This window comes from Sus scrofa, chromosome 14 (genome assembly GCF_000003025.6).
Source record: "Sus scrofa isolate TJ Tabasco breed Duroc chromosome 14, Sscrofa11.1, whole genome shotgun sequence".
NCBI classification, from domain to species: domain Eukaryota; kingdom Metazoa; phylum Chordata; class Mammalia; order Artiodactyla; family Suidae; genus Sus; species Sus scrofa.
The window spans coordinates 55,363,192-55,386,212 of NC_010456.5; the positions used below are offsets into that span (position 1 = coordinate 55,363,192).

General features: G+C 47.7%; 1 long non-coding RNA gene across 2 annotated transcripts in view; it reads left to right on the top strand.

Annotated features, from left to right (window-relative positions):
* Positions 4,727-23,021, top strand: part of LOC110256722 — a 35,415-nt gene continuing 17,120 nt past the window's right edge. For both annotated transcript variants that reach the window (XR_002338620.1, XR_002338621.1), the window contains exon 1: positions 4,727-5,945. This is a non-coding gene — a long non-coding RNA (uncharacterized LOC110256722). The remainder of the gene's footprint in view (positions 5,946-23,021) is intronic.

The following is a 23,021-nucleotide window of genomic DNA, read 5'->3' on the forward strand; positions in this document are numbered from 1 at the left end:
GAACAGTGTATCAACATTGCCTCGTCCATTGTAACGAGAGTACCACACTTCCTAATGCAAGATGTTAATAATAGGGGAAACTCTGGATGTGTGTGTGTGTGTGTGTGAAGTGTATGCACTTTCTGCTCAATGTTTTCTGTAACTATAAAACAGCTCAGGAGTTCCCCAGTTGCACAGTGGGTTAAGGATCCAGCATTGTCACCACTGTAGCTAGGGTTGCTGCTATGGCACAGGTTTGATCTCTGGCCTGGGAACTTCCACATTCCACAGGTGTGGCCAAAAAACAAAACAAAACAGAAGTTACCAGTTCATACTCATCATGTCAAAATAAAGAGAAAAGTGGTACTCAAGTGTGGATTATTTTGTATCAAATTAGATGGCAAAGCATTATGCTTATTGTTTAATAACACATAAGGATGATAGAGGAATCCAGCATTGTCACTGCAGCAGCTTGGGTTGCTGCTGTGGTATGGATTTAATTCCTGTCTGGGGAATTTTCCCCTGTCATGGGTGTGGCAAAAAAAAAAAAAAAAGTTGAGGAAATTGGGAGCAATATCAATAACGACTCAAAAACAAGGTGAATGATTTCAAGTGGTTTTTCTTGTCTCTTGATGACTTAACAGATGTTGCCAATACTGTTTAGTTAGTGTTGTTGATTTGAGGAATGGACGAGTTTGAAATAACTCAAGAATTGGCCTCTCTCTGAAACAACTATAGGCAAGAATATTTTTAAAGACATTAAGAAAACACTAAATCAGTGCAAACTGAAGTGGAATCTGCTAAGATGTGTTACAGATGATGTTGGCAAAAATATAGGTGGAGTAGAAAAAGCCTTAGTCGAGAGTTCCCAGGTGGCACAGCACATTAAGGACCCAGATTGTCACTGCTGTGGCTTGAGTTCCATCCCTGGCCCAGGAAATTCCACACTCTACTCTTTTAAAAAAGAGCAAGAGCAGCCCTTGACAACTGATTATTTGATGTGTGGAGGTGTTAGGATAGCCATGGTAACTTCTCTCTGCAACAGTCATTGGCATCAGATATTTACAAATCAGGGTCTTCTCTGTGCACTGGGGGAGATGCACAGAACTGCAGCAGGATGATCTGGTGGGATGATGACTTCCACCCTACATCTCCAGTCCGGCCAGCTCAGGGTCTGCTCTGTGACTAAGCATCCCATTCTGATACACCTGAGTCCCCTTAGCAAGCCAGATAGCTATTTATAGCAGCCCTGCTTTTCTAGGAAGATGTCTTCTTTCATCTCAAGGGAGCTCCTAGAATAGAGAACAAGTCAGCACTCTGCTCAGATGTGCCTGCCCCTGACAGCTGAATCCTGGAACAGTGAGAGTCTTTTGCCTCTGGGCAGAGGAACAGATCTGGGAAGGCAGAGACCAAATGCTGCTGCCTTAAAATATAAACCTTTATTGGAACGGACTTTTTTTTTTTTTTATGTTTTCCGCTGTACAGCATGGGGACCAAGTTACACATACATGTATACATATTTTTTCCTCCCATTGTTGTGTTGCGATGTATCTACACATAGTTCTCAATGCTACACAGCAGGATCTCATTGTAAATCCACTCCAAGAGCAATACTTTGCATGGAACAGACTTTTAAAACTGCACATATGGTTGTCCCAGAATGTTTAAAACAGCATAAAACACAAATCTAAGGTTTCATTTTGGGACTGGTGATTATAGTGCTGAAACTGAAGGGGTTGAGAATGTAGATTGTGTGGGAAGAGAGGGCCCCTGGGCCTGGCAGTGGGCCCCTTCAGCTGTGTTAGTGTCCCTGGGGCAGCCACAACAAAGCACACAGAATGGTGGTTTAAACAACAGGCATTTATTGCGTCAAAGGCCTGGAGTCAGGAAGTCTGAGATCAAGGTGTGTGAAGGGCTGGTTCTGAGGCCTGTGGGGGAAGGCTCTGTTCCAGCCTCCCTTCCTGGCTTGTGGATGGCAGTCTTCATGTTTACTTCTTTTATTTATTATTTTAATTTTATATTTTAGGAGTTCCCTGGTGACTCAGTGGGTTAAGGAGCAGGCATTGCTACTGCAGTGGCTCGAGCCATTGCTGTGGTGTGGGTTTGATGCCTGGCCCAGGAACTTCTATGCAGTGAGTGTGCCCAAAGGGGAAAAAAAAAGAATACTTCTTTAAAATTGATGTACAGTTGATTTGCAATGGTTAATTTCTGCTGTACAGCATAGTCATATATATATATATATATATATGGCACCTCATATATATACATTCTTTTTCATATTCTTTTCCATGATGGTTTATCACAGGATATTGACTACATTTCCCTGTGCTCTACACTAGGACCTTGTTTATCCATCCTGTATATAATGGTTGGCCTCTGTTAATCCCAAAGTCCCAATCCATCCTTCTCCCACCCCCACCCCTTGGCAACCACAAGTCTCTAAGTCTGTTTCTGTTTTGTAGAGAAGTTCATTTGTGTCATATTTTTATTTTATTTTATTTTTTATGGCCACACCCCATGGCATATGGAAGTTTCTGAACCAGGGATTAATCCAAATCAGTCAAGTTCTTAGCCCACTGTGCCACAGTGGGAGCTCCTGTGTCATATTTTAGATTCCACACGTACGTGATATCATGTCATGACACATGACATTCTTTCTGTGTCTGTCCAAATTTCCTCTTTTTATAAGGACCCAAGTCAAACTGAGTTAGCATCCACCATAATGACCTCATTTTGACCTGTTTGGCCACAGTAAGTCATTTGAAGCAGTTACCTGAGTTGTACATGGGTGGGGCTGGTGGGAGCATTTGAATGCACTGATTTAATTGATTATGTTAGTGGAATAGATGCCCAGTGTCACTCTTTGGATCCACATCTGCCACCCAAGGGCCATCGTGGAAGAGGCCGCTCTGCCCTTGTAGGGCTGGGTGCTGGGAAGAACCCTGTCCCCGCCTCCGGGACAGTGTAGGGGTGCTGACGGTGCAGACCCGGAGGGAACAGCCCTTCCAGTCCATCCCAGTCTGGGGATGAAGGCTAGTGGCAGGACCACTGCTATGAGCAAGGTCAGCCGCCGTGCCTGTAGCCTGGGTGTTGCTAAATGGAAAACACTTGGACCACAGGTCTAGGCTGGACCGGAGCCACCCAGCAGATCCACCGCGGTGCCAGCGGCCTCCTGAACCATTTTGAATTGTCCCCAGCAGTGCTCCAGAGACTACATGCAGCAGAAGACCTAGAAGCAATCCCAGGGTCACCTTTGGGAACTGAGCACTCTCTCTGGGTGACTGAACCTGGTGAGAGACAGTGTGGCTCCTGCTTGTGCACTGGGGGTCATTTGGCTTGGCAGACACTACGGCCCTGGGTAGAAGCAGATGGTTGTGCTTTCTGCACATAAGGCTTTCTGCCCAGAGGTAAGTGGACTTCTGTTGTCTTAGGACAAATCATTCTATGGAAGGAATAGAAGTATTTTATATCTTGCCTCTTTCCAAAAGGAAGTTGAGATAGCTGCCCGTATCGTAAGGGAAATTACTATTTTGTATGGTGTGAGTCCTGGAATTCATTGAAAGGCCTTGTAGCCCTTTTCACATTGGGTTCCCTTGACCCTGGCCTGAAAGGGAAAGTGGGAAGTGAAACAAAACAGCCTTGAGCAAAGCAAACTGTCTCTGGGAGGACTCGGGGTGTCTGAGGACTTGGGAGGAGAGAGCTGCCTTGGGCATCTCCTCCCAGTGGCCCTCAGGGGACAGGTCAGTGATCTGGAGATGACCAGAAGCTGACCATCCTGTTTAGAGTCCGTATTTTAGCAAAGTTTTTACCTGGGTTTTATGATCATCCCAGCTATGAGCTTAGTCCTTTATTATTATTATTTTATCTTTTTAGGGCCGCACCTGAGGCACATGGAGGTTCCCAGCTAGGGGTCTAATCAGAGCTATAGCTGCCAACCTTCACCACAGCCACAGCAACACCAGATCCGAGCCGAGTCTGCAACCTACATCACAGCTTATGGCAATGCTGGATCCTTAACCCACTGAGCAATGGCAGGGATTGAACCAACAACCTCATGGTTCCTAGTCAGATTTGTTAATCACTGAGCCACGACGGGAACTCCTATGTTGGGTTCTTAACCCACTGAGCCATAACAGAAACTCCGAGCTTCATCCTTTAATATTTTGACTTCCAAGTTCGTCCTGACTTTGATAAACTCAGGTGTAACAACTGAGGAATTATTCCTCTTTTGAAAAGCTGGAAATTGTTGGCCACTAGTTTAATTTTTATAGAATTTACTTTCTCATCTGGACTTTCAGACCTGGGGCAGGGTATCATAAGCTCAATGATGCACGCATCCTTTGAAAATGTAAGACAATTAGGAATTTTAGCATGGTTTTTGTTAGTGATTAGACTTCCTCTGCCATATCATTTTCTTTATTTACTACTCAAAAATCCACCCAGTGCTTATACTGACAGAGCCTCATGGTTTTTTGTTTGTTTGTTTGTTTGTTTTTGTCTTTTTACCTTTTCTAGGGCTGCTTCCGCAGCATATGGAGTTTCCCAGGCCAGGGGTCCAATTGGAGCTGTAGCCACCAGCCTACCCCAGAGCCTCAGCAACACGGGATCCAAGCCGCGTCTGCAGCCTACACCACAGCTCACAGCAACGCCGGATCCTCAACCCACTGAGCGAGGCCAGGGACCAAACCCGCAACCTCATGGTTCCTAGTCGGGTTCATTTCCACTGCGCCACGACAGAAACTCCTTGTTTTTTTTTTTTTTTAATTTTACTGAGACATAATTGACATATAACATTATATGGGCTTCAGGTATGCAACGTCATGATTCAGTATTTGTACATAGTGTGAAATCATCACCACAAGTCTAATGAACATCTGTCCCCACACATGGTTACAATTTTTTTTCCTCGTGAAGAGAGCCTTTAGGATCTACTCAGTACTTTTCAAATACACAGTACGGTGCTCTTAACTACAATCACCACCTATATGCCGTACGGTACACCCCCAGGGCTTGTAACTGGGCATTTGTGCCTTGAGACCCAATTCACCCCTACACAGTAAATGTACTGTCACAAGAAAGCAATTGCTTGCTTTGGAGAATCTAAGAAGGCGTCTGCCTGGCCGTGTTGAGCAGAGCTGCCTAACACCTGTGGTTTACACAGAGGCTCGTGGGAGTCCCAGCTGGCGTCCATCGAGCCTAAGCCTCAAGCATGGGGCGAGCAGGGAGGTCGCTCAGAGCCTGGATCACACAGGGCACTTGGCTCCTGCCCAGCCAAGCCACCCTCCGCTGGAACCATTTCTCTTCTCCAGGACTGAATCCCAATGACTTGGTTTATCCAGGAATCATGCTCATCATTTATAGTTGGGTCTTTTTTGGAAGGGCAAAAAGAACAGAGATTTGGAGACTGCAAATGCAGGCTCGAGCCCTGGCTTTCCCTCTCTGCTGGCTCTGTTGATCCACCTTTCTGAGCCTGAGCCTTGTCCCGCGGGCACTGCTGGCCCTTCCCTGGGCAGAGCTGACCTGTCGTAGGATCCTGGTCCGGGTCCCACCACCACCTCCCATGCAAGATTAGGGCTGCAAAGTTGCAGCCTGGTTTTGTCTGCAGTGCTGGTCTGTCTGGGATCCGCTGTTAGTAACTGTCTCCTGGTCCTAGAGGGCAGCAGTGACACACCTATTCTAAATGGCCAACAGTCCGGGAAGAGTGGCTGCAGAGAAACAGAAGGCAGCCAAGCCCATTCAGCTGATTGCTGAGCCGTGGGTCATGGAATTACCAGGAATGACAAGATGGCCTACAGAGACTGAGGGACCAAGCCCAGATGAAGAGGAATGGAGAGGAGGAGGACTCGGTCCTAACCCAGTCATGGAAGGCATGGAGCCCTTGGCCCGGTCACGTGGCAGGGAAGTCTTGTGCAAGCCACCCTGGGTGTAACGTATGCATCTGCCGAGGAAGGACTTGTCCACGACCAGTAAGTGAAACCGAATTTAGCATCACTTGGGGTTAAAGTTCAGCCCACAAAACCTCCCTTGGTGTACCTCCAGATGCTGCCAGATTAGCCCTGCCCACAGGGCAACCCTACAGCTGGGTCTGAGTCCGGACTCAGCTAAGTTCACACACGTGGGACCATCTCTGTCATGTCCGTGACCTTTCTGTACCCAACACACATGAGAATTTTTGTAAGCAGACCTCATGCAGGATCCGGTCTCAGGCCTGATTTCCAACTTGTGATTCTTTGCCTACAGGCCTCAGCTATGGGCTGTCCATTCCCAATCCCCTCCTCCCACCCTCTGCCTCTGCCTCTGCTCGGTCCCTACCTCCCCCAGCCCAGCCACCCTGCTTCCTCACCTTCTCCTCCTGTGGCCTCTGCCCCAGCTCCTGAGTGTGAGCATGAGCGTGTGTGCCTGGGTATACAAAGCTGCCACTGATGTAAAATCTGGCAGATGGAACAAGAATTCCTTCATTCAGTGAATTCTTGAATTAGGCACTTATGACCTGTAGGAACTAGGGAGAGAGCAGTGAAGTGGCAGACAAAATCCTTGTCCTCCTAGTGGGGCCTGGCCCAGAAGTGCACTGTCGAGGGGACCAGAGTGATGGTGCTGGGGGACCGGGGGGGGGTCCCTTTCTGAGGGGAAGGGGGCAGGGCAGTCTCTGGGTCAGGGAGAGTTGAGGGCAGGGATCCGGCTCCTCCTGGAGGGCTCTCCTTCTGCTCAGGGCCCTTGTGCCCCAGGCTCCATCCAGGAAAAACCAGGGAAGCCTTGTTTTTCCCACCGGCTTTTGCAGTGTGTGAGGATCAAGGCCTTGGAAGTCTCAATATCATCTGCAGGAGTTTTTTCTTTTACGGAAAGTTGTGAAAGGAGAGGGAGTGTTTCTCTAGGCCTGGCCTCATTCCTTCAGGAGCCAAGCTGGCTCCGGGTATGGTGTGGATCTGTGGAAGGGTTGAGATGCTTTGATGACACCACCGTGGAAATCAGAGGAGGGCAGGGCTCGACCTTGGGCTGGGGGTGGGCGGTGGGGGAGAAAGCTGGAAGGTACTGGAAATGGTAGGGCAGTGATGGAGGCTGGCAAAGTTGGTCAAGGTGGGAAGGTAGGTCGTAAGGTCTTGGGACCACCAAGAAGTGAGTGACTTTGGCTGTGTGCTGATGGCGGGCCAGGCACTTGTCACTGTGGTAGCCCGGGTGAGATACTAGAGACAGATCAGTGAGGGAGCCCTGGCACGAATCCTCCTCCAGCTCATCTCCAGCTGTGTGTCCCTTGGTGAGTTACTTAACCTCTCTGGGCCTTGTTTCACTCATCTGGAAAATCCTTTTCATGGTGCTTATTTTATTTTTTGGCCATGGCAGCAGCATGTGGAACTTCCTGGGCCAGGGATCAAACTTGTGCCACAGCAGCAACCCAAGCCGCTGCAGTGACAACTCTGGATCCTTAACCCTCTGCCACAAGGAAACTCACCTGATGACACTTTAGAGGGTTGTTTGAAGGCATTTATTTATTTATTTATTTGCCTTTTAGGGCCTTACCCGCAGCATATGGAGATTCCCAGGCTAGGGGTCTAAACAGAGCTACAGTAGCCAGATCCAAGCTGTGTCTGCGACCTATACCACAGCTCATGGCAATGCCAGATTCTTATCTCACTGAGCGAGGCCAGGGATTGAACCCGTAACCCCGTTGTTCCTAGTCGGATTTGTTTCCACTGAACCACAATGGGAATTGGAAGGCATTTCATAATTCATACCCATCATAATTACCACATTTAATGCTTCTGGCACTTAAGCATTTGTCTGGGAGATTTGCTCCCTAGCAGGAATTTTTGAGATCTTCCAGTTCAATGGCTCTCAAACTTCAGCCTGCACCAGAACTGCCCAGAGGACATGTGAAAACTCAGATTTCTGGACCCCCCCCCACCCCAGAGGCTCAGATCAGTGGGTCTGGGTGGGGCCTGAGAACATGCCTTCTTAACAAGGTTCAGGTGGTCCTGATGCTGCTGATCTGGAGACCACACTTTGAGAACCTCTGTGCGGGCGTAAACACCAATTTTAGAGATGAGAACACAGAAATTCCAAGTGCTTACTCCTTGCCCTTGCTCAGCAAGAGTCTAGGCCTCCCTGGTCCTGGTCCAGGCCAAGATCAGGAGACAGGCGGGCACAGTGCCAGGTTCCAGGGAGTGTCAGGACGCAGGAAATCAGGCTCTAGGTGAAGGGCCCAGAGGTTCCAGTGAGAGGAGTGAGCTTGTCAGAGAGCAGGGCCCGCTATTCGAGGAAGGGAACCGGCCTCAGTGGGAGCCTGAGCCACGGCAGCCTGAGTCTGGATTCAGGAAGTGTGTGTGAGTGTGTGAAGGGAGTAACTACGTTTGTTCCTGTACATGTGAGAGAGTTGCGAAGGGAGGAAGTACATGTGTACTTGTACATGTGTGAGTGCTTGAAGAGGCTATATGTGTGTGCACTTGGACATGTGAGAGAGTGTGTGTGGAGCAGGTATTGTGTAGGTGGCATGGGGGTGGGAGATGAGTGTGAGACTGTGCATGTATGAGAGTGATTTGTGTGTGCGAGCGTGTGTGTCTGTGTGAGTGTGTGAATTGGGGTGAAGCTCTATCTGTCTGCTCAGGCTGCCATAACTAAGCACCACACACTAAGCAGCTTAGACAGCAGACGTGTATTGTGTCCTGGATTTGGAGGCTGGAAGCCTGAGATCAGAAGCTGGGTTGGGCTGGGCTGGTTCCTTCCGAAGCCTCCCTCCTGGGCTCGTGGACCGCCACCTTCTCTCTGTCCTCACACAGCCTCCCTCTGTGTCTGTGTCCCAAACACCTCTTCTTATAAAGACACCACGCATCCTGGATCAGGGCCCAGCCTAATGACCTCGTGTTACTTCATCACCTCTTCAAAGGCCCCATCTTGACACACAGTCCCATTCGGAGGTCCTGGGGGCGAGACTTCACCATATGAACACTAGGGGGCCATGGCTCCGCCCATGACAGTGTGTGTGTGTGTGTGTGTGCACGTGCACATGTGCGCGAGTGCATGTGTGTGTGCACACATGGAAAGCCCAAGTTCCAGAGGACACACTGGTCTGCTGCCTACCCTGTAAGGGTGCTGGTGGGATGAAACCTTTCCTGCTGCACCCTGGGTTTGAGAGTTTATTGGCAGGCCAAGGACTCCCTGCCGTCCCAGGGGGACGTGGTGCTTTAGGTCTCAGGATTGGAGAGGCATTCCTCCCAAGTTGGGTTATTTTTCACCTCCGCCCCGGCCATCACGTGGCAACGTGGCTGTCCCCAGCCCACCCTCAACCTCCACAGGTTCCCCCTGGCAGAAGTTTGGGAAAGGTGGCCTCCCACCCAGGACGAGGGCTGTTGATCAGCCCGGACCCCCTGGTTTGACCCCACTCCCTGGAGCTGTCCCCATGCGGTGTCACCCTTTGTGTCTCCCTGAGGCCAGAGCCCCCGTTTTAAGCCGTTTTGGAGACTGTAGTTAGTTAAGCTCGTTGTGGCGCAGTGAAAGAACTGTTTGTGGGCTTGAAGGGAGATGTGGCAATAGTTAGTTTCAGGCCTTACAAAAGGCGTGTTTTCCATCTGGGATGGATTATTACCTAACAGGCCGTCCTTTATAGGAACGGAACAAAGACCCTGACACAATCTCAACTGTTGGCTTTCTCGGGGCAGCTGGGCAATTGTGTTCACACAAGGGAAGCGGCCTGGGTGCACATGGACTCCCGAGTTAGAACGGGCTAAGTCCTGAACGACAAAGCACCAACACAGTGTCTCAAGGGGGCTGGGGTGGAGGGCAGGTGCTGCAGGAGTCTCAGGGGTGTAGACCACAGGCTGCAGGCCGGCGACCCCCCAGGGCAGTGAGCACAGGGTGTGCCGGGGGCCCACTCTGGAGGTGGTGTTCATGTTTGTTGGCTAAATATTTGTTGATTGAATAATTAATTGATGAACTGAAGATAAGATTTAAAGGGAAAAAGCACATTCCAGGTAGGAAAGAGGGCTGGAAGTGGCAGAGAGATGTTATCACCAGCTTCCTTTTGGGTGGAGTTGCTGCCTTTGAGAAAAGCTTTTAGTTAGGATAATGCCATTCTGCCCAAGATTCCGTATTAAGCACCCATTATATGCAGGACACTAGAAGCAAATAAAAGACATCTGGTTAAAAATGTTGGTTTCTCAGGAAAGGGGAGAGATAAATTAGGAGTTTGGGATTAACTGATACACACTATTATGTATAAAATAGATAACAAGGGCTTGCTGTATAGCACAGGGAATTCTACTCAATATTCTATAATAACCTATATGGGAAAAGAATCTGGAGGAGGTGGTGTTTGAGATGAGTCTCAAAGAAGAGTTAGAAGATGAAGACTTTCTGCAAAGAAGGTGCTATGCCAGAAAGGCATGGAGGATTCAGAGAGTCCTGGAGGGCAATAGAAAGGGGCCATAAGAACATCCGCCTGGAGCCAAGGGGGCAAAAGGGGAAGGGACCTAAAGTAGGTGTGGTCAGGAGTTCCCTCTGTGGCTCAGTGGGTTAAGAACCCAACTAGTATCCATGAAAATTCAGGTTCAATCCCTGACCTCGCTCAGTGGATTAAGAATCCGGCGCTGCTGGGGACTGTGGTGTAGGCTAGCAGCTGAATCTCAGATTCAACCCCTAGCCTGGGAACTTCCATATACTGCAGGCACAGCCATAAAAAGAAAAATAAAGTAGGTGTGATCAGACTTGGAAGGGTCTGGTCTGTCCTGCAAAGGAGTATGGACTTATCCTACAGATAATGGGTCGCTTGGGTCTTAAAGCAGGGTGAGGACAGGGTAACCCTGGTTTTTTAGCCAGAGAATTCTGGTGGCCATTGGAAGGGTAGGGAAGGCAGATCAGGGGCCAGAGGAGCAGAGGGAGGATCAGGAGGAAGTGGGGTGATGAAAGTATGAGCTAAGGTCCCAGCAGCATGTGTCAATGGGACGCTGCCTTTCTGTGTCTTGCAGCTTGATCGGGTTGGTGGGAGGGGGAGGGTGGAGATGCCAATAGGTCCAGGCAGTTCTGAGCAGCAGCACCCCACCTTCCCTCTGTCTGCCAGCCCCATGTTCTGAGTGCTGGTCAACACCCTGGTGCCCGGCTCTGCCCCCTGTCTTGGTATTTCCTAGGGTGAACAAACCTCGGTGCCAGGACACTCCCGTCTGTCCTCATGGCCCCTCTGTTTCTGCAGCTGCCACTCTCCTCACAAGGTCCCCAGGGCTCCTCTCTTCCACGGCTCACCTCCTCCAGGAAGCCTCCCCACTGAGGTTCCTTGCAGAGCGCCCTCCCTCTTCTGACTCCCACAGCATCAATTTCCACACTCCACCCTCCTGGTTTTGCACTGTTACACATTTTGGGCATCTGTCACATCTCTTCAAGTATAGAATGTGGGACTCCAAGGCCTCTCCAAGGAGAATAAAATTCAAAAAGCCTCTGGCCGAGATAAGAATTACCAGACACTCATCATCCCACATGCCTGATTGTAATTGTTAAATTGTTCCTAAGGACCTCCCCCACCCCAGCAACCTGACCTACACCTTCCAGCCCCTACTAGGAAAGGTATGTGACCCACTCCTCACTTCGCTCCTACAGGGGCCTTATACGCCCCCAACCAATCAGCAAGCATACTGAAGAGCCCATCTTTCCCCAGCCAATCAGCAGGTCAGCAGGTGTATCCTGAGACCCCGCCTCTCTCCCTCAGCTGTAAAAGCAGACATGACCATGAGCCCAGGGTCGGCTCTCCCTCATTATCCGGAAGTCAGACCACTGCATTAACAGTGTCTCTTGCCTCAGTAAACGTGTCTTTTCTTCACCTTTTGCTTTAAATCTAGAACATTCCTTTTTTTTTTTTTTTTTTAATCTTTTTAGGGCCAGCCCCATGGCATATGGAAGTTCCCAGGCTAGGGGTTGAATCGGAGTTGCAGCTGCCAGCCTACGCCACAAAAAAGCCACATGGGATCCAAGCCTCACCTGTGACCTACACCAGAGCTCATGGCAATGCCAGATCCTTAACCTACCGAGTGAGGCCAGGGATGGAACTGGAGTCCTCATGGATATCAGTCAGGTTCATTACCACTGAGCCAAATCAGGAACTCCAAATCTGGAAAATTCTTTTTCCAGCCTTTGTGCACAGACCACAACATAGAGTAAGCTCTTTGTGGGAGAGATGATATCACTTAAAGACTTTTCTATACCTCACAGAAGCTGGCACCATGCCACCTGAATAGTAGGACTTGATAGCTGATGGATCCCTTGCCAATCGGCCTGTCAGGAGGCTTATCCACAGCACTGGTTGCTCTGCTGGCTTCAGTGTCACTTGTGGTGGGCAGTAGGGAAACTCAGTTCTGGATGTGACATCAGAAGCCTTGGCCATTTACCATAGCTCACAACCATGATCTGGCTACTGAAACTCTCTGGACTTTCATTTCCTCATTGGTGAAGTGGCAAAGACTAATCCACGGTTGTCAACTACTTTTCACCTTTTGTTGACAACAGGACCCTTTGAAATGTTTTATGCAACTGAGGGAACTGATCCCGCTATAAACTAAAGCCTCCTCTTCCTCCTCCTCTTCCTTCTCCCCTTCCATCCATAGTAGACTTAGGAAAAAAAAAAGTGAAAACTGCCCAGACTGGGTTGTTGCTTCCAAGACTTGAACACCTCCAAGAGTCTAGGATGGCGAAGATGGGCGGTGTGATGGCTCTGGCCCATGCACTGCTTACGTCTACACTTGCTGGGCCAGGTCTGGGCTACGGCTTTGGTTAAGCCCATGCTCGCTAATTATAGAGAAGCAGTTACTGCAAAATTTCCCGAGGAAACCAAAGCTAGGGTTTGGTTTCCACTGAGATTGAGCAACTTCCTTCCAGGGCACTCAGCCCCCTTAACAAAACATTCTCTTTCAACACAGGCAGTCCAATAACACACCAGGGTTGTGATTGTACCTTTGACTTAAATATATAAATGCACCTTCAGGAGGAAGCTGGGCCTGCGGTTACTCACGCTGGTGGGGATGTTTACATGAGTTTGTCCACCTAAATGATCTTAAGACTTGGGGCTGGGTTGAGGTCACGGTTCCTGGGTAGTGTGGAGGCAAACAACAGAGAGGATATAATGTTAGACGCAAACTAAAAATGCAACATCAAGTCCCAGAGAGCATTTCACATTTCACTGGCAGCCATCTAAAAATAACGCAAATCTGCCTTAACGAGATCCAAAGCTTTCCTTACCCGAAGCTTCCCTTCCAAAGCTTTGACCTCTCTGCAGGATATCTGAGCCCCTCGGTGCCCCCGACCCAGCCAGACCCAGCTCACCCCACACGCTGCACCAGCAGGCTGGGTGGGAAGCTCACCGATTTTAGCCTCGCCAGGCTCCAAGGAAAAGCATGGACCAATTCCAGTTAACCAAGTCGATTGCCTCCAAAAGACCCAAATTCCTGGATGCACTTTCCTCTGCCCTGTTCCTAGTAAGGTTTGGACTAGTTTGGGTTGATGGGCTACAAGACCCATCTTGAGATTTTCCAGCTTTTTCTTCTGTCTTGGACACCTGGATCCAAATTTCCCAGCCACTGCCTCATGGTTGTCACTTTTGCCAGACTTTGACCTAGAGATTGCGAATTCCCATTTAGGTTGCTGAGCTTCTCTCCTTCCCTGAACAATGTCCCACTTCAGCTTTCTCTATCCCTAAAAGAACCACTGTGAGCAAAGATAGTCCTTTGAGCCTCTCTGCCTTTGAACAGCTGAGTTCCTGTTCTCACCTCTGAGGTGGTTGTCACAGGGACGCATGGGAATTATTGTCAACACCCGAAGAGCTTCTTCGTCAAGGTAGCAGGGGGTTAGCGTGGCGGGGAGAGTGCTGTGTCATTACACACACACCTGCAGAAGAACTTGAATGGTGTGATGATGTGTGTGTGTGTGTGTGGTGGTGTGTGTGTGTGTGTGTGTGTGCACTTGTGTGTAGAGAGAGACAAGCACTGACCCCTCTATCAGGGGCTTTTGTCTGTCTAGACAGGACACGAAAGTGAATGAGCCATCTATTTTGTTTACAGATGTTTTGTTTGGATAATTGTCTCCCTTTGGGATTCCAGTTCTGTGATGGTTCTGGCTATGAATATTTACTACACAATCTAGGAAAGAGCCTAGAAATTTAAGAACTCCAGAATGTTCTGTTGTGGTTTCCAGTCTTTCTATGGAATGTGCCTCCTGGTGTGTGTGGACGTATGTTTTTGGACGTAATGACTTCCCTGTCCCAAAACTTTTTTTTAATTCTGCAGTCATTCATTTCTGTTTAATTGCTCCATACAGTTAGTGGAATTTAAGAGCAACCACGATATGGGCCCCCGGTTCCAGAAGGTTCTGCCTGATAATGTTTTTTCTCTATTATTAGCTCTTTACAGTGATGATTATGATGTTTTTCAAGTAGTCAGAGGAACAGCAGAAGACACAAACATAAGCCAGTTTCACCCTTAATGTTTCAGTGCATTTTTCTTTTTTCAAAAATATATTACGAACTAATGGCTGTCTTTCCCTATACTGTACAATGTATCCTTGTTGCTTATCTATTTTCTAATCCTAGTTTGTCCCTCTTAATCCCCTACCCTGTCTTTCCCCTCCCCCCTTCCCTCTCTCCCCCCTGGTCACCACTGGGGTGTTCTCTAAATCTGTGCGTCTTTTTTTCGGTTATCTTCGTTTGTTTTATTTTTTTAGATTCCATGTATAAGTGATAGCATAGAGTATTTTTCTGTCTGACTTAAGCGTGATACCCTCTAGATTCATCCATTTTTTTGCAAATGGCACAGACCTACTGATTGTTACTATTTTGCCACATTGGCTTAATCTTTTTTCTCTATCCGCACTTGCTGTCATTATTGTTATTTTTCCTAAACTATCTGCATTAAATCGCATTATTTTGCCCTTTGCTTTGAAGAATAAGGACACTGTCATATAAGCACGATGTAATTGTCACTGTCAGGAAGTTTAACGTTAATACAATATAGGCTCTAATATGCAGGCCATATTCAAATTTCACCCCCTGACCCAATAATGTCCTTTAGAGAAATCACTCTTCCCTCTTCCAGGATCCAGTGTTGCTTGCAGTGGCCAGGTCAACTTAGTCTCCTTTCCGTGGGGACAGCTCCTGGGCTCTGTTTCTCCTGTCACGTAGAGCAGAGTTTGTAAAGCACCGCGGGGACAGCTCCTGGGCTCTGTTTCTCCTGCCACGTAGAGCAAAGTTTGTAAAGCACCCTGCACTGTGGTTTGTCTCGTTTGTTCCTCATGATTAGGTTCAGACGATGCGCTTTGGGCGGAAATGCCAAATAACGATATCTTCCTAGTGCATCGCACAGAGAGGCGCAGATCATCTGTGGGGAGATACTATGAAACTGTAAATATCCTGTTCCTCTCAAACGTGCTGCCAGCTGTTTGTAGGACAAATGGGAGGCCACCCACTCCCAGTCTGCACCTGACCACCCGGGCTCTCCCTCTTGCCGTGTGCACCCCCGCCCCCACAGCGCCCACCTCTCTACCCCCACTTGGAGGACCTGGTCCTCTCATCCCCTCCCTCTCCCCCAACCCCATCACAAAGGTTTGCCGCAGATCAGAGACTCCATAGGCTTGTCAAATCAAAATAAATAAAAAATGCACCCTCTGAGATTCTGTCTGCCTGCTCAGGAATGGTCCCCTAAACAGAGGTCCTTTTTGGAGTGATTCATTTATAGTTGAGGTGGGGCCTCTGAGAACACAAATATCCTTCTTTTCCTCTGACTGTAGGGGGTTCAGACTGAAGGAACATGTAAAGAAGGAAGGAAGGAGACAGGGAGGGAGAGGGAGGAAGGGAGGAGGGGAGGAAGGAGGGATGGGGGAAGAGGAGGGAGAGGGGCATTTAATATGAGTCACCTTCCAATCCCGCACCTCTATGCCCCTCGGAGCAGGGCAAAAAGACCACCTCGGTGTCCCTCACTAGAGGAAGAGCTAAGCATAGTGCCATGAATGCGTACGCATTTAGTTCTTCAACAAATATTTATTAAGAACCTATTGTTGGCACTATCAGTCTGGCACTGTTCTAACTGCCGAGGATGCCACTGTGTTTAAAACACAGTTCCTTGGTGTTCCCATTGTAGCTCAGCATGTAAAGAACCCAACATAGCGTCCGTGAGGATGCGGGTTCAGTCCCCAGCCTCGTTCAGTGGGTTAAGGATCTAGCATTGCCATAAGCTGCAGTTTAGGTCACAGAGGTGGCTCAGATCTGCTGTGGCTGTGGTGTAGGCTGGCAGCTGCAGCTCCAATTCGACCCCTAGCCCAGGAACTGCCATATGCTGCAGGCAGCTATAAAAAGATTAAAAACAAAACAAAACAAAACAAAAAAAAACCAACACAGTTCCCACTCTCATGGAATACACATTTCGGTCAGTGTTAACAGACAGTAAACAAGGGTTATCCACGTGCATACACACACACACATATGCACTCAAGCCAGGGGTATGGTGGGAGAGGTAGGGATGGAATACTTGGCACCATCAGAAGTAATAAACTAGATTTACAAACAGTAGTGTGAATATAACTTAAAAAAGTAGCCCATTGAAAGAAGACATAGAATAAAATGGATGGCAGAGTACTATGTATTGAACTTAAAAAACACATATACAGGATGTTACACATGTGTGTGTATATATATGAATACACATGAGTGTACATTCAGATGTACACCTATATGTAAGACCTTGTACATAAGCAGTGTTAGTGTGCAAACCTAATGGGGGTAAGAATGAACATTCGGAAGGGGGCTCAAGGGGAAAAACATGAAATAAAACAAGAGATGAGCTTTGCCTGGATGGATGACTAGGTGCCAGGAACTGAGATGTAAGGTTATCTCAACTGAATGCAAAAAAAGCCCCAAACCAAAAAAACAAAACAAAACAAAAGAAACCAAAAATGAGGAAGGGAGATTTTAGTTGCCAAGGATGAAGAAATGAAGGCACCATGCCCTCCTCCAAGCATGGGTGTGTGTGTAGTGGGGAGACTGAGGCCCTCTGGGGAGGGCTAGGTCTCCTTCTGGGCAGGTGTCTCCGTGCTTCTCCCCCTGCTATCACAGGGCAGTGACAAGGGCAATCCTGCTAGCAGGAGGAGGCGGGCAAGCACCAGGCAGGGATACATGACATTTGGGCAAAGGCTTAATCTTGCTAAAGCTTGGTTTCCCTTTTTGTGGATTGGACTTCACTTCAGTAATCACTTCAGAAGGTGGTGGTGGGGATTCCACGAGCCAATGCATGGATGGAAAGACTTCACTGCAAGACCTGGACCACCAGGCAGTCTGGGAAATTCTTAGTTATTATCAGCCTTCTCTTTTGCTACCCAAAAAAGATTGCCAAACTAGCTTAGCTTCAGAGCATCTTTCTGCATGCTCGGAACACAGCTGATACACTGTTGGCAGGATACCAGTAACCTCTGCCCAGCGATGCCTGCAGCTTTTGCTTTCTAAACACAGTAAAGCTGACCCTCCACTGTCAGCTCCCAGGATCAGAGGCTGGAGATCACTCTGGTACAAACTCCACCTGGGCGTGTTACCGTGCAAGAACCGGAAGAAAGCCAGCACCGCTCTGTTGATCCCCTCTCTGCCCCCTACTGACTTGCTCGTGTTTAATTTTCAATGCACTGTGCTCAGGACCCCTTCCTTTTTCTAGAAATTGAGGATTGAATCACCTAAGTGCTTGGATCAAAGCACCAGAGAGAGAGGGCGCGTGCGTGTGGGTGTGTCATCTTATTCCAAGTGGTGTCTAAGTTCACATCGCCACATTCTATTTCACAGCGTTTGCTGTCAACTCTCAGCCCAGGCCGAATAGGTCAGCCAACGTTCATGCCTGAGGCTGGCAGGTATTAGGAGCACTGTTTTGAAACCTATCCTTATCAGATGGCTCCAGGTTGCAGGGTGGCTATAGTTAGAGGACAGCCCAGAGTTTCACTGGGACAAAGGGTGGGGCTGCTCTTTGTGGCTGAGATTACAGAGCCATCCAAACTGCTCCACCCTCTGTGTGGCAGGGAACAGAGGGCAGAAGGGCTCCCTGGGTGGAGGAGAATGTGGGCATCAGCTGTGAGCTCCAGCCTGCTATGCCTCTCCCCTCAAAAGCACGCATCAGCTAGTACAAAGCTTGGGGTCAATCCCGCAGATCCACAGCAGATGCTAGATTTGAACTCCCTGTGGTCAGGGACTGTGCCTGTTCTGTTCTCCCAGAAGCTGGCATGGGACTTGGTTCAGATTAGCTGATTGGCAAGTGTTGGCAAAATCGAAACAAGGATGGAAGGAATATGATTAAAGCTTAAAACAAAAAGTAGCTCCCACATCTTTTTGCAGTGCAGCCGGCTAAGATGAATACCAGCTCTTATGCACATAACAGCCTCTCTCACTGCCATTTTAGTGGCTTCGGATATCTTTTTTTTTTCACTTTAGGAGTGCAAACTGCAGGGCCCCCCTGGGTGTTATTCACATGAACATTCTCACCAGCTTAGCGCTATAAACCTGTTTGCACCTGGGTAGCATTTATGTACCTGCAAACCGCCTCTGATGATTCATTCTCTGCCTCACTGTCCCAAGCAAGGCACTGCGGCATCTCTGGTCTCTGCTGCAGCTCCAGGTGGGAGCAGGGCCAGATGGAAATGCAACTGGCAAGGAAGGAGACACCTGGGGTCCGGTCTGAGCCTAACTGCTGAGTCAGACCCCCTGGTTCTTCAAGAAACAAGAATCAAGGTTTCCTTCTGCTGGCTGGCATTTTGCATCTGGTCTTCTGCATCCTTCCAAGGCACCTGGTTCTTCCAAGGAGCTGCTGACAGGCTGCAATCCATTCCAGGCAGACGCAAATTGCAGGAAACCAGACTGCTGGGCTGGTGCCCTGGTCAACTTTTCAAATGGAGTTTGAACTGACTTCCTTGCTGTTTACTGTGATGGCCTTTTCTAATTTTTATTTTACATTTTAAGAATGAGCCCTGGTCTTGGCAACCTGAATCATACATGACTCCAAATATGTTATTACATATGGACAATTCGCATCAAAGTTTTCCCCAGCTTTCTTAGCGTGCCGAGAGCCAAAGAAGTTTTCTGTCTCTGGATAAACAACCTCTATCAGAGAAAGTTTGTCATCTTAGTCATTGTCTTAAGTGCAGAGTTACAGAGTTGGTATTCTTTTTCTTCTCCAGCACCTCAATCTCTGTTCTGAAAGAATTTGGCCAAAAAGCCAGGATTCCAACTTGGATCCTTCCTCATCAAAAAAAAAAAAGGACTGGTTTTCCCTTTATTACAAGTCAAGTTCTGCTTAAAGAAGGGGACCATGACAGCTGTCCTCATAGCTGGGCTTCAGAAGACGAGATTTAGAATCGAAGAGTGTAGGTTTCTTGACTAACGAAGGCCATTTTCGGGTTTTCCATGTCCTGGAACCAGAGCCTTGCAGGCAGATCAGTTAAGGAGCAGTGGAAAGAGCGTGGGGTTTCAAGTAGGTTATGTTAGTTTGAAATGCTGCCTGCCCTACTGTTACCGTCTGTGTTTTCTTAGTGAAATCTAGACCTCTCAGCACGTTTGCAGTGGGAGATGGCCTAGCTGAAAGGTTCAGGCCCCAGCTCCATGCCAAGGCACCCAGGTTCAAATCATGTCCTATGTTTTCTTTTTGAACAACTTTGGGCAAATTACTTAATACACCTTGGCCTCCATGACCTCAGTTATGAGACAATTATAATACTTGTACTTATTTGTAGAGTCGTTTTGAGGATTAAACGATTTAATCTATGTATAGCTCATAGAATAATGCCAGGAACCATGGCAATCACTCAAAAAGGGGGGGAAAGCAAAGAGCTCATAATATTTACAAAATGGGGCTAATTGTGCCTACTTTGTAGGAAGATTCAAAGAGCTAACATTCAAATGCGGAACCCTGGAGTTCCCATTGTGGCTGAGCGGTAATGAACCCAACTAGTATCCATGAAGATGGGAGTTTGATCCCTGGCCTCGCTCAGTGGGTCAAGGATCCCACATTGCTGAGAGCTGTGGTCTAGGTTGCAGATGGCGTTGCTGTGACTATGGTACAGGCAGGCAGCTGCAGCTCCCACCTCTAGCCTGGGAATGCCCTAAAATGCAATCAATCAATCAATCAATCAACCTACTAGGTCTCCAGCTAGGCTTCCATCCCTCCATCTCCTGATGCTGGTACACCTGGAACACTTACTTATCACACACATACAGAGGCTTTGAAAGAGGAGGAAGCAGGAAGCAGATGTTGTTCACAGGGCAGGTATGCTTGTCACCACAGCCGTCCCATCCTCTCTGGCATCCGCTGTGCCTCGGGATGCGCAGCCCCCCTGGAGCCGGTGAACTGGAGTTTGACACTGACTCCCTGGCTATTTACTGTGATGGCCTTTTCTAATTTTTATTTTATTTTATTTTTAATGCCAGCCTTATAGTATCGCCATGGTGTATTTGGGATTCCTCCTCCTTGGGTAGATGTGCTTTTGCTCATAACATCTGTGTGCCTATCAACGATGGTGTGGACTCATGTGACCGTGGACTTGAGCCACCTTGAGCTTTTTATTCTTTTTCATTTCTGAATCAGGATCTGATACTCTTGATTAATTTTTTATGATGATAAAATACACAGGAGATAAAAATTACCGTTGTAACCATACGAAAGCGAACAATTCGGTGGCCTTGAGCACACTAACCCTGTCATCCAGCCATTCGCACTCTCTGCTTCCAGCACTCGACCACCACCTCATCATTCATTTATTCTTCCACTCCTTGGAGTTTCTCTGTTACAGGCTCTTAAAGGACAGGGCCCCATTTTGAAAGCAACAGTCTACCCTTTACAAACATGGAAATAAACCCTGCCTTCTTCATTCAGTTCAGAGTCAAAGAGAGAAAACAGTGAGTTTCTGGTGGCCTAGTGGTTAAGGATCCGGCGTTGTTCCTGCTGTGTTGTGGGTTCAATCCCTGGCCCAGGAGCTTGCTCATGGCACAGGCACAGCCAAAAAAAAAAAACAAAACAAAAAAAACCAAAAAATCAAAACCAGACTGATTTTTAGGAAAAGCACAGACTTTGTTTATCTTCATATTTTTCTTGATTTTTCTCTTATTTTTTTGTCATCTTAAACATGCAGTTATACATACCATGACTTTGTAGGCTTTGTTTTTCAAGACTCATCCCCAAAGCTAATTATCTTCAGTCACTCTTTCTTTTATTTTTTTCCCTTTTTTAAAAAAAAATTATGTCACACCCACAGCATAGGGAAGTTCCTGGGCTGAGGATTGAATTGAGCCACAGTTGCAGCAAAACTGGGTCCTTTAACTCACTGTGCTGGGCCAGGGATCAAACGTGTGCATCTGCAGCACTCCAAGCTGTTGCAGTTGGAGTCTTTATTTTTTTAGGGCCGCACCCACGGCACATGGAAATTCCCAGGCTAGGGGTCTATTCAAAGCAATAGCTGCCAGCCTACATCACAGCCACAGCAACACCAGATCCGAGCCGCATCTGGAAACTACACCACAGCTCACAGCAACACCGGATCCTTAATCCACTGAGCAAGGCCAGGGATAGAACCCATGACCTCATGGTTCCTAGTTGGATGTGTTTCCACTGAGCCATGACAGGAACTCCTGCAGTTGGATTCTTAACCCACTGTGCCACAGCAGGTACTCCTCCGTGGCTCTTTCTTGGTAAAGATTGGCACCTGTAGCTAATGGCCACAAGGACCAAACTGAATGATGTCTAGTTGGCATCATTGAGTAAACATGTGTGTAGTTTCCTCATTCTTTCTCTATACACATCGATGTCTTTGACAAATTTTTAAGGTGAAGTAATAAGTGGCCTGAAGACCTGATGCCGCATCACTAACAGTGCTGACAGTAGAGTAGCCCTCTGTTTAGCACAAGGAACCCTTTCATGCTCTCCAGCTCTTTGTCTCATGATCTGGTTTCTCTAGACCAGATGTCATTAGACTTATGCAGAAAGTGGACAATCAAGGTACCTGATCCTTATTCTGGAGTCAAAATACCACTGGAGGAGTTCCCGCTGTAGCTCAGTGGGTTATGAACCCAACTTACGTCCATAAAGATGGAGGTTTGATCCCTGGCCTCGCTCAGTGGGTTAAGGATCCAGCATTGCTGTGAGCTGTGGTGTAGGTCCCAGATGCAGCTCAGATTCGATCCAGTGTTGCTGTGGCTGTAGTGCAGGCCAGCAGCTGCAGCTCCCATTTGACCCCTAGCCTGTGAATCTCCATACCATATGCTGCAGGTGTGGTCCTAAAAAGAAAAAAAACAAAACCAAACCCCCCCAAAACCAAAAAAAAAAAAACAAACCCCAAATACCACTGGAGTGTATACAAAACTGAATTTTAGCTCTGTCAGTGTAGGGCTTTGAGACAGCTTGGCCTCAAAAACCTTTTTAGGTGATGTTTTACCAGTTGGTGGTTTTCTACCTAACCTCCCAGTTCCTGTTTCTTTGCATGAGGAAGAAACATGCTTTATGAAACCAGGTGGCTTGGCACATCTAGGAGGGAGGAGTGAGCTTGAGGTCTGCACACGGGGGATTTAAACCAGCCGCTGGCAGGCATGGGAGAAATCAGTTTTCCCCATACAGGTGATAGTTTCTCAGAGCTGGGCTTATAGCATCTTTATACATCATTTTTCCCCAAGATAAATATTACTGATTGAAATTGTTTCTTAGCCACCTACATCTTGTCCATGTTTCATATATGAAATCTCTCTATATATATTTATATTTATAAATACATATACATGCATATAAATAGATTTGCATATATACAGTAAAATATACCCATATATACATATACATATACGTGCATATACGTGTGTGTGTGTGTGTGTGTTACACACATAGGGCTAAAAGGCTGACGTCTAAATGTGACCTCTAGGTTAAATCTGCGGGCTCCTGATCTCAACATTTCAGATATCTGTTTTTTGAAGAAAAGATAACAGTTTGCTTAGATTCTTGAGTTTCATTAAAGACTGAATGTCCTTTTCCACCAAGATCTGTTCTCAGGCAAGAGGGTTACAACATCAGATCATGAAT